Source organism: Camelus dromedarius, chromosome 26 (assembly GCF_036321535.1).
Source record: "Camelus dromedarius isolate mCamDro1 chromosome 26, mCamDro1.pat, whole genome shotgun sequence".
NCBI lineage: Eukaryota > Metazoa > Chordata > Mammalia > Artiodactyla > Camelidae > Camelus > Camelus dromedarius.
This window is the reverse complement of record NC_087461.1, coordinates 12,077,582-12,089,588: the sequence shown is the minus strand read 5'-3', so window position 1 is coordinate 12,089,588 and position 12,007 is coordinate 12,077,582. Positions and strand designations below refer to the sequence as shown.

The window sequence follows — 12,007 nt, the reverse complement described above, 5'->3', positions numbered from 1 at the left end:
TTGCAAGAGCAATTTTAAGTGAAATTCTAATTTAGAATGTACTTTAAAAGAGTCGTAATTGTGGTGCAGCCTGTGTTAGCATCATGGGAGAACATGTTAAAAATAACGTTGTAGGAAATGAAATATGGTAGAGTCTTACCCATCCAACAACCTGACAGACAGCAGTCACAAGACAGAGACCTTGTTGAGAGGGATCAATTCTTGATAGAGAGCCTTAGTAATGGCACCATCAGTGCTTAACTCCTTAACTTTGTCTTGTTCCAGACAATCTGGTAGAGTTGGGACTCAAGTGAAATGATAATACCGTTGAAGTGACCATCTGAAAGCATTTCTCTAAAAATAATACCTTGAAGAATCTGATAACTTTTGGAATTCAGCCTGTGTTAAAGATGTGAATGTCTAAGATGCAGATGCTGATTTCTTGTGCTGTGAGCCTATCACGCCCTCTTACGTGGATTCGTTAGAGACCTGTGTATGGAGTTAATAGTGCAAAGTCACTACAGAACAAACAACAACATCAACAGAGTCAAGAATTTAACCTTAAAGGTTACTCAACAATTAAGGCAGAACATAGTATAAGAAAATGCTTTGAAAAACATTATAACTGACTGCAGATACACTACAAGCATAACTGGATTCTTTCTTACACTTAGGGCGACCTGTTGGTTAAGTTAAACATTGCACTATCAACTCATATTGTAAGGATGGTATTAACCTGGATATTAAGAAAGTAATAAAAGTAAAGATTTCAAATTTAAATGCAACTCCCTAAATTAAACATTAGCAAAGCAAATTTAGCAATGTATGAAAAAAAAAAAAAAACCCATCATAACCAAGAAGAGTTCATCTCAGGAATGTAAGGATGGTTTAACACCATAAAGTCCAGTACTATTATATGCTGCAATAATAAATAAGAAAAACTCTACAATAATCTTGATAGTGTCAGAAAAAATGTTAAGAAAAATCCAAAACATATTCAAAATTAAAAACAACAACAATAATAATTTAACAATTAAAGAGAACTTTTTTAACATAATGAAAGGCATCCACCAAAAACCTCAAACGAACATAACGCTTAATAATGAAATCTTAGAAGCATTCTCTTCAAATTCAGAATTTGTGCTATTGTTGCATCTAAAGTCCTGGCTAGCCCACTTAATACAAGAAAAAGAAATGCAAGGTATATGGATTAGAAAGGATAAATCAAAACTGTGATTATCCTCAGATGATATAACAGAGAGTCCAAGGAAACCTGCAGACACAGTATTAGAACTAATAAGGATTCAACACGACTGAAAGATAGTCAATTATAAACTCCAAAGCAACCCCAAATACTAGAAAAAAATCAGAGAATATTGTTTGATAAAAATACAGCACTTATATCACCAACAATATGACAGATTTGAAGAACAACAGTAAGAGGGAGTACTTTTCTATAGCAACACTACTAAGACAGTGTGGTTCTGGTACAGGGATAGAGCAAGGAGGTTCATCGAACAAAACAGAGCCTAGAAAAAGACATAGGCTTTACAAAAGCTTGATGTATGACAGAGATGGTGGTACAAGTCCATGGAGAAACAGCTGTTCCATAAACAGTGTCAGGAAAATTGGTGCACCATATGGAAAAAGTAAAAAAATATATCCTTTCCTTACAACATAAGTAAAATAAATTCCTGATGGACTAGAGTCCTGTATGTGAGAAGCTAAATGATGAAACTTAAAAAACAAACCAAGACGAAACACGGTATTATCTCCTACTATGTTGGTAGAGGGAAAGACTTTTAAAAGAAAGAAAAATCATAAGCCACAGAGAAAAACATTGCTTAATTACACTACATGAAAATGAATATTCTGCACTACAAAAGACATTGTAAACAAAGTAGAGAAACCAGAGTCTGAGAGAAGACATATTTATCACCCGTTTGCTCTACCAGGGATTAATAGTCAGAAAAATTAAAGAACTCTTATTTATCAACAAGAAAATAGAAAATGGGCCAGAGTGGATATACAAAAATGGATATAATTAGGTAATCCATACAGGAAGAAACTCCAGCAGCCAATAAATATAAAAAAGCCCAATCTCACTAGTAATTATGGAAATGAAAATGGAAACAATGAAACATTCTTTTAAACCCATCAGATAGGCAAGAGTCAGGAAGTCTGCTAACTTCAAGTATTGGCCAGATCATGGGAAAATGGAGTCTGTGATTCACTGGTGGTGAAAGTACAAATCCACACCATCATTTTAGGACACCTGGTGACGTGCAAGATGTGCATCCTATAACCTGGCTATTTCTTTTAAATTATCTATCACAGATGAAATCTCATGGGCGGGCATCTGGTCCACGATGCTCACTGTAGCATTGCTTCCTTCTGATTTGTTGTTCTCAGTGGTTCATTCTTATCATGGAATCGTCAACAGCAGTTATCATGAATGAAATAGAATCACACCCATCAACATGGAAAAGTCTCCAAAACACAAAGTTGAGTGAACACGTAAGGTTACAAAAGGATACATGCACTATGACCCCACTTATGCAAAGTTGTGCAACAGACAAAATAGTAATATACATTGTTTATGTGTGGCGGCCACACCCTGTGACTTCAGCCAGACGCTTCCCACTAGCTCTGGGAAAGAAGAAGGGGGATGGAAAGATGATGGGATTTTAGATTTTACTTTTTAAAAAAATATGAGGCCTAAAGCTGTTATAGAAACATATTTTTCTTTCTAAAATTTAACACCTTATATAGCACTCACTATGTGCCAGGCACCGGTCTAGGCCCTTTCCAAATAGTAACTCATTTAACCTTCTTTATGAGGTTGCACTATAATTATCCCCATTTTACAGATGAAGTAAAGAGAAGTAACTTGTATGACTCACTCAGCTAATTATGTTAATCATTGTGCTAGGCTGCAAATATCTGTTTGATTTTGGTAGTGTCTATTATAGAATTTTTTTTTATTGTCTGTATTTTTTCCATCCATAAAATTAAAGAATATTTTTATTTAATTTTTTTTGTTAAAATCATAGTGTCTGAATAGTGTCACTTCTACAGAGCACCCAGATCCGACTGCGGAGCTTAAACCTGGATGTAATTATGAAAATTTGGAAGTTTTCCTCGTCTTTTCATAAAAAGAAAAAAAAATGGGTGCAGAAATTCTATAATACAGAACCAAAGAGTAAAGGCCACAAAAGGAAGGAGATTTTCTTAAAGAACAAAAATATAAAAGTACAATAACCATGATCCCAGAAACAAAGGAATTGGCCTTTTAAGGATATGAAAGGTGCAACTTTTACAGAATTTCCAATGAATGTTTTCAAAGTAGCAGAAAGACTTTGGCTATAAATCAGAGTGCATGTGCCCATCTCCACCAGAATATTTATACATCCTGCCTGGTCTTCAATTATACTGATGAGCAGATTTAAGACCAGAGATTATGGGCATTAGTAAGAAACCATCTGAGTTAATCTGAAATTTATTTTCTTCTCTGCTAAGTTATCAGTATTTTACATCATAATAACCAGTAATTATTATGGATGAATGAATATTTCTTGAGGAAACTTTTCAGTATGAAATGTTAGTTTTTATATAAATTACATGTAGATTTTTTTAAAACCCCAATATAGAGTATCAAGAATTTTATTGTTCATAATTTCTTATATTTTTTACTATTATGTGAAAATTATTTTTCTTGAAAAGGTACAACCACTTTAGTCCCTGTGTTGGGGGAGAAAGACACTAGGGGGTAGTGACAGGACAACCTTCTTTTCCCCTCTGGTAAGCGTACCTCAGAATCACCAACAATTTCCAGAAGAAACTTTCAGGGTAACTGGAAACAAACGCACTTCTTTATACTTTGACACTCTAAGTCACACAAATGACAAAAAACAGAAACCATCCTTTGATGACAAATGTTGTAAACAAACGCCAGTACACCCATATCTATGGATTCCACTTCCCAAGACAGTCTCCTCCCTGTTTCAAATTACATTTTAAAAGCAGTAACTGTGGGATGCTGGGACCCCAGAGAGCCATGCCGTTTGGTGCCACTTCTTCCCACATCTTTCCTATCCTCCCTCTCGCTCCTGGACTCTACATCTTGGTGTCCTTTGTGGCCCAGCCTTCTGCCAGGGCTCTTGTCCCCCAGCGATTCTAGTCCCCATCAGTCTGGGACTCTCCTGGAACTGGTCCACTCTCTAGCACCTCAGGGAAGGATCTGGGGAAAAATCCATCAGTCTGCAAACAGCTGGCCTTTGCCACCCTTAGGTGCACCCACTCAGGGAACGGGGGCAGACGGCAGGAGGGTCTCTGTGGAGGGGATGCTCCAGCACAGGCAGCCCCCGCCAGGGGTTCGGGAACACTCACATTTCACTCCTTGCTTTTCTGCTCCCAGGTCTGTGGAGAAGGCAGTGCGGTTGGAAATGTGACTGTCTGGGAGGGTGAGGCACGCGCTGAGTTGAGTGGCTGTTCTTTTTTGGGGCTGCCTTTTTCTCAGCTGCTTCTTGGGTGTTTGAGGGGGAGGCTCAACATTTTTTTCCAGAGAATGGTGAGAAAGAGGATGTGGGCAGTTGGGGGAATTCATCTACCACTGGCCTTCATTTTGAAGGTCTTAAAAAAGAGACTGGCCCCATCAGTGAGAAAGTAACTCATCTATCCAATGCTGGCTCTCACAGCAGTGATCAGCTTCCCCTAATTTGATCTGATGGATGTGCAGGGCTTATGTCTGTAAGTCCTGATGGAATCAGGGTCGAACTGTGTGATGGAAGAGGAGGGTGGCAGAGGGGGCCCCCACCCAGGGGGTCTACACTTTGGAACCCCTCCCCACCCCCAACATCGCTGAGTGCACCCCAAGTGCTGAGGGCGGTCAAGGCTGTAAGCAAGAAGCATGGGGGTTGGGGGCTTGCCCCTGCAGGTTGGGCGTCATGCACACAAAACATGAAAAGAGATGGCGGGAGAAACGGGAGGAGAGTGGGCTGCTACAGATCAGGGCTGAGGCGGACACTCCTTCATCCCGCGATCTGGCAGAGAACTCGGAAAATTTTAAAAATTCTAAAATCACATCTGCCTTTCTAGGTGGTGGTGAAGGGATCCTGGTCAAAGCATGAGGCTAGAACATATTTTACCCAACTGTTTGTCAGCCTGATTTACAGCTTTCAAAATATTTAGGCACACGGTCCAGATGTCTCTGTGCAGGTCCCAGGCAGGCTCGTGTGCGACAGAAGGATTAGGAATGTTTCCTGAACATTGGCGTCAACGCTAGGAATAGGTCCTTCCATCAACAGATGTGACGTTGCTGACTTTCTGAGTAGTCCTGATGGACGCAGGTACCTGGGTGTCCTCTGCTTCTCCCAGACACTTGCTTACTTTATTTTTGGCTTCACGTTGGCAGGAGAGCTCAGTCGTGCTGAGCTACTTTGTGTCTCCACGTCACAGTCATTGGTGACTGCTTCTGTGACTATTTAAGCTTCAATTAAAAAAAAATGTTTTTTTGCATTTATCCTGTTTGGTGTTCTCTGAGCTCCTTGGATCCATGGTGCAGTGTTTGAAATTAACTTGGGGGGAATTATCAATCTTTTAAAAACTTTTTTTCAATATTATCTTTTTTTTTCACTTTATTTTTTTGGGGGGAAGGAGGAGGTAATTAGGTTTATTTATTTATTTATTCATTTTTTAATGGAGGTGATGGGGATTGAACCCAGGACATCATGCATGCTAGGCATGCACTCTACCACTGAGCTATACCCTCCTCTCCAAGTTTCAAATTTTTTCCATTATTATTATGTGCTAATTATTTCTGTTACTTGTTCACTATCGGGTTCTTCTGAGCTTTCAGGAGGCTGTCTCAGGCTGTTATGAAAGTTCTCTCCACCCTAACAGGCCACAGCTACCCTGTGGACACTCCCAGACAAATCCAACCAGGCGGCACAGGGACAGAGGGAGAGCCAGGGGCTGGTCCCTGGCTGCCAGCCCCCACCCCTCCCTGCGTCTTCCCTGCCGCTCCTCCTGTGTCCCTGGGTCCGTGCCAGAGGGTGTGGCTCTTCTGGAAGCCTCTTCAGCATCACCCCGTCGTCAGCCCTCTCCACACCCTGCCCCTCTGGGGACATCTGGAATGTTCTTTTTTCAGCCCTGGCCAGAGGAATGAAGGGGTTCCAAAGTGAGGTGCCTCCTAGGAGAATGCAGACCCCTGGCAGTGGGCAGTACCCCTGCCCTTGAAGGCCGGACAGGTGCTCCGGATCACATGTGCAAGGCAGTGTGAGCTGGACAGCGGAGAGCATGGGGTTGAGATGGATCTGTCGGTTGTGTGTGCCAGGTGAGGTCACTTGGTGGCACTTGTCCTGGTTGGAGCAGGGCTTTTAAAAAGTTTTTGAAAGGTTTATCTAATTTCTGTAAGACATCTCCTTGTAGGCCCCATCTCGCTTTACAGGCAAGTGGAAAAGGGCAGAGTTGCTGCCGGGAGAATTCCAGGTGCACTAGGGTAATAAGATCCTCCCAAATGCCCGGCCTCCGGCTCGCAGGGGCTCTACGGAAGGGCTGGGTGCCAGATCCCATGATGTGAATCCCCAGGGCTGGGCCTGACAAGTCGAGCTTTCCAATCTGCCCTCGAAAGAACCCAGAGAGACTTTACTGTTACCGTTACCTTCTGTTGCCCTCCGGTGCTTTCTGAAGGGGCATTTAAGGGACATCACACATGACTGCTTCCTCCTCCTCCTCCCCATTTCCCTTTGTAGTTTCAGTGCTGCCTTTTGAACTTAGCTTCTGTTCTCCAGTACATGATCACAATAAAGAACAGATGTCTGAGGGTGGCAAAGACAGCCCTGGGAGGGGTGGTGAGGACAGACCGCGATGACAAAGTAGCCCTGCTCAGATCCATGTCACCAGGTCTCCCCATCACTGTTGACAAAATACAACCCCTGTTTCCAGGCCCACCATGAGCAACCTTTCTCCCTGCTTGCAGAGGTAAGGGTCCACCCCCCCAATCCCTAAATGCCTCAAGATCAAAATGACAATTGTTGGCCCTCCTACCCAAAGGTCCTGGGAAAGAAGCAATAAACCCACAATACTTCTACTTGCTTCAATGGCTGAAGAACTTACCAAAGGCATCTTGGGCTGCCCCATCACAACAGACATTGAATGAGTACATACCCTGGGCTGGAAGTCACCTGGAGAAATGAGACCCAGCCCAGATCACTATCACATCCAGACATCTGTGCATTCCCTTGGCTCTATCTTCTACAATGCAGTTCAACTGATATATAAATATTATGCTTTAAAACAAGCATAACAAAAGGGAGAATCGTATGTCCCTTCTCCACAGGACAAGTGCTTCAACCGACAGGGTGTGCTTATGCAAGTTACAACAACTAAAAGCAAAAGCAGATTGAACTGTTATTTTGATCCTTAGGTGAAAGCCTTAAGATGGGAGAGACACTGATGAAACTCAGGGCTGTTTTAGGTTTAGAGCAGCAGCAGTGCAGAATGAGTACCATAAGAGGCAGATGTCACTCCTAGAAATATTTATATAGTACCCGTGTGTGCCACACAGTCTTCCAAAGGCTGGGGATAGACGGTGAATTCAGATCTTCATTTCTACTGATGTACAATAGACAATGAGTTCATGGACAAGAGTGGAGAGTGTGCCAAACAACAGGGAGTGAAATAAAACAGGGTGTGGGGGGCAGAGAGCAGTGGGGTGGGAGTGGGTGGGTTGCTATTTTATTCACAGTAGTTGAATGTCCTGCTGGTAAGATATTTGAAAGAAGGCTGGGAGCAAGGCTTGCAGATATCTGGACTAAGAACAGTCTGGACAGAGGGAGGAGCATGCCTGGTGCATCCCCGGGCCCACAAAGGACTAGTGTGTTTGAAGGAGAGTGAGAGAGATGGGAAATGGATGACATGAGATCAGAAAGGAAGCACGTGGTCAGACCCTGCAGATGCAGACCCTTCACACTCTCGATGAGCTGGGAAAACAACAGAGGGACGTGAGCAGAGGTGGGATGAGATGAGGTTCATTTACCAGGGCCGCTTTGAGGAGAGCTCACGAAAGGGGACAAGGATGAACACCAGAAAACCACAGGAACTTAAGGCAACAATCCAGGGTAGAGATTTTGGTACTTTGGACCTGGGCAGAGAACCAGAGGTGGTAAGAAGTGGTCAGATTTCAGTTTGAAAGTAGAGTGAAGAGGATTTCCTGACAGATTGGATATGAAGTAAGATATATAAAGGGTTAAGGAGAATGGCAGTGGCTGATGGCAGGAGAGGGTTGCCATGTACTGACGCTGGAAGATGTAGGTTTTGTTGGGGGAATCAGAAGTTGACTATTGGACCTGTTAAGGGTGAGATGTCAAGTAGGTGATGTGAAATATGTATCTGGGGTCTTCAGGAGAGGTGAGGGCCAGAGGAGACATCACCATTGCTGCAGACTGAATGTTTGGTACCACCCCTGTCCCCAAATTCATATATTGAAGTCCCAACCCTCAAAGTGATAGTATTTGGAGGTGGGGCCTTTGGGAGGTGATTAGGATGAGGTCATGAGGGTGGGGCCCCCACTGATGGGATTAGTGCCCTTGCAGAAAGAAACACCAGAGAGATCTTCTTTCCCTCTCCATGTACAGACACCAAGGAAAGGCCATGTGAGGACACATCGAGAAGGTGGCCCTCTGCAGGCCAGGATGAGAGGCCTCACCAGAACCTGATCTTTGACTTTCAAGCCTCCAGAATTGTGAGGAAATAAATTTCCATTGTTTACCGCATCTACAGAATTTGGTCATGGCAGCCTGAGTTGGACTAAGAATCACATAGGTGACATCTGGCCCTGAGAGACTGGATCAGACCACTTAGGGCACCAGCAGAGCTGAGAAGAGAAGCCATCTGTGGGCAGTGGCCAATGTTTAAGGGTGAAAAATTGAAAAGGAATCAACAAAGAAGGCCTTAGAGGAGCGGCCAGTGAGGTCAGAAGATAACTGGGAGTGAGGGGCACTCAGGAGGCCAGGAGAGGTACATGTCTTAAGCACAGGAAGTGGTCTAGTGTGGCAGGTGCTGACAAGAGGGCTTTTTAACATGCTGTGGGGGGTGGGGGGGGTCACAGGTGACCCTGACCACAGCTGTTTCTATGGAGTGGTGGTACTGTAGGTCTGGATGGATGGGTTCAAGAGAAACCACAAGAGAGGAATTGGAGATGGTGCTTATAGATAATGTTCTAGACATTTTGTCACGTAGCTGGAAGGGGAGTTCATAAAACATGGAGAACTTAAGCTAAAGCATTGGGTAATCTAGTCTCAAAATAGTCCCAAAGGATTGCGGAAGACTGGCAAGCAATTCAGATGAGACACTGCTCAAATGCCATCAGTAATAAGAGAAATATTTATAGAGGGCTCAGATTTCTCTTCTTCTTTTTCTTCTTCTTTTTTTTTGTTTTTTAACCAAACATTTTTGTAGTTTTGTCACAATCTTAATGGAAAAATTATAACAAACATAAAAAATTGCAGCGGATCTTTCTTTTAGAATTCTGCAGACGCAAACAACTTTTAATCCCAGCATAATATCTGGCAGTCCAGCTAGAGTTTGTTTCTATGCAGATACTGCGAATCCAGCCTCGGTGATGATGTCCCTTGTTTTATAAGGCATGCTCTGTTCATGAGTTGGACGTTACCTCCATGATCTCTCTGTGGTATGCCTGGCCAGAAGCAAAAGCATCAATTTTCATTAGCAACTTCCTACTGGTAGTATCTAGACTCCAGATTCTAAAGAGAAACTAAAAATATTTAACATTCACAGCTAGGCTCGAGGAAACATGCTAGTGTCTGTTTACATGTGAGACGTGATGCAAATGAAAAAAGAATCACACAGGAGTCTTAATTTTCCATTGTTTTTTTTTTTCTCTCTGCTTGAACAGGCTTGCCTAAGATTACTGAGTGATACTTACAAGCATAGAAGTTTGTCCCAATTTAAGAAAATCACGTATGTGTGTGTTTATATAAAAATATATATATATATATATTTACATATATATGCACACACACACAATTACTCATGCTAGATAACCAAGGAGTAATTATTAACATTATGAAAGAATTCACCAAGCACACCCTTTAGGTAGTAATTAGTATCTAAATGCACTTAAAATCACAACTATAAATTGATCAAGAGTCTTAGGGATATACGTGAAATAAATGGGATAAACCAATCAATTTAAAGCTAAAAGAAAGATTCCCTAATGATTCAAAACAAAAAAAGTAGTTTTAAGGATCTCAAAACACAGTATGTTTTCTTTGCATTACAAAATATTTGGCATTGGTTCTAGTCTGTCTCCTTGAAAGTCGGTCTGACTTCTTTGAATCCCTCTGTGCACTTTCCATTCAGTAGGTACTTAGTAGCACATAATAGGAAAATTTAAAAATAAGTGTCCATTTAAACAGAAAAATATTGATCAGCTTGAGAGCAGCTGCTCTGCCAGGAACAGATTAATTACAACGTGGCTTATTTGACCACATTAGGTGGAATTTCAGCCTTAACTTGACCTGACATGTACACCTTGCTGATTCCTTTACTGTTTTCTTTTTTCCCTCCAGTTCTCTTGATATTGTTTTTAATGGGGAATGCATCTCTTAAATAGTAAATATAAAAAAAGAGCTTAACAGTGAGTCCTGTATGTGCCAGGAGGCATTTAGAATGCCTCATTCACAAGGGAGAAAAAGAAACATGCTCAAAGGATTTTGAGAAACAGATATTTTTGGTTCTTGGGGGGAAAAATGTTACAATGTGCCAATAAAGAATGAAAGGAAGGAGAAATGTGGCTTTCATACTGAGAAACAAAATTCAGGGTTATCCAGTTTCTAATTCCCGTACCAAAGCTGCTGTTCTATGCGACCCCGGTCAAATCATTTAATTCTCTAACTTGTACAAACTAAAATTTCTATAAATCTGCAATTCCTCAAATACTATCCAGTTACTTTTGGCTATTTGATTTTCACTTAATTTAAGGAATGGAACTTGACGTATGTGATAGAGAACATCTCCAAACCTTAAAAGCACAGTTCCCTTTTTCCACAAGGAGGAATATATAAATAAATGATATTGTAAATTGAGAATCATTACTGTTAATGACCCAAGGATCTGCCAATGTGGCTCCTGTCAAACTTTGTCATTAAAATGCTGTGTTATCTTGAAAGTTACATAATATTTTTTTAAAAAACAGCATTTTTAAGGTAAAATAACATACCAACAATTGTATATATTTAAAATGCACAAACTTGGTAAGTTCTGATATATGCACATATCCATGAAACTATCACCACAATGAAGATACTGAATATCTGCCTTGCTCCAAAATGTTCCCTCATTCCTTTTGTCATCCCCCAATCAATCACTGATCTGCTTTCTGTCACTGCAGAAGTCTTTTTGGGATCAGACCAATTTTTTATTGGTGTACATGCAAGAAAAGAAATTTGCTCCATGCTGATTTTCTACTTTGTAGAGTCAAATACAATTGTGTATGTACAAGTGCTTTGAGAGTCACATAAAGAACTACATCATCCACTCCAGTTTGCTAATTTATCCATCACGTATTCATTGGGCATCTAACTCTATGTAGGCATCATATTAGAAGATTGTAAAATAGCAGCAAACAAAACAAGACATCTGCTGTCCTAGACCTTTTATGTGAGTTGGGGAGAGGTAGGATGTGGCAATAAACACATACTATGTTAGGCAGTCCCCAATTTAAAAGAGTTTGACTTAACAATTTTTTGACCTTATGATGGTGCAAAAGAAATACGCTTCAGTAGAAGCCCCCGTACTTCAAATTTTGAATTTTGATCTTTTATTGGACTAGAGATATGTGGTAGCTACTCTCTTGCGATGCTGGGCAGAGGCAGTGAGCTGCAGCTCCCGGTCAAGCACGTGATCACCAGAGTGAATGACCTACACACTTAACAACCATGCTGGACCCACACAACCATGCTGCTTTTCACTTTCAGTACAGTAGTTAATAAATTACATGAGATGG

At 41.4% G+C, this 12,007-nt stretch overlaps 1 protein-coding gene across 1 annotated transcript in view; it reads right to left on the bottom strand.

The window, feature by feature from the left end:
• The window catches only part of KIAA1217 (KIAA1217 ortholog), a 278,742-nt gene that overhangs the window by 103,383 nt on the left and 163,352 nt on the right, over positions 1–12,007 (bottom strand).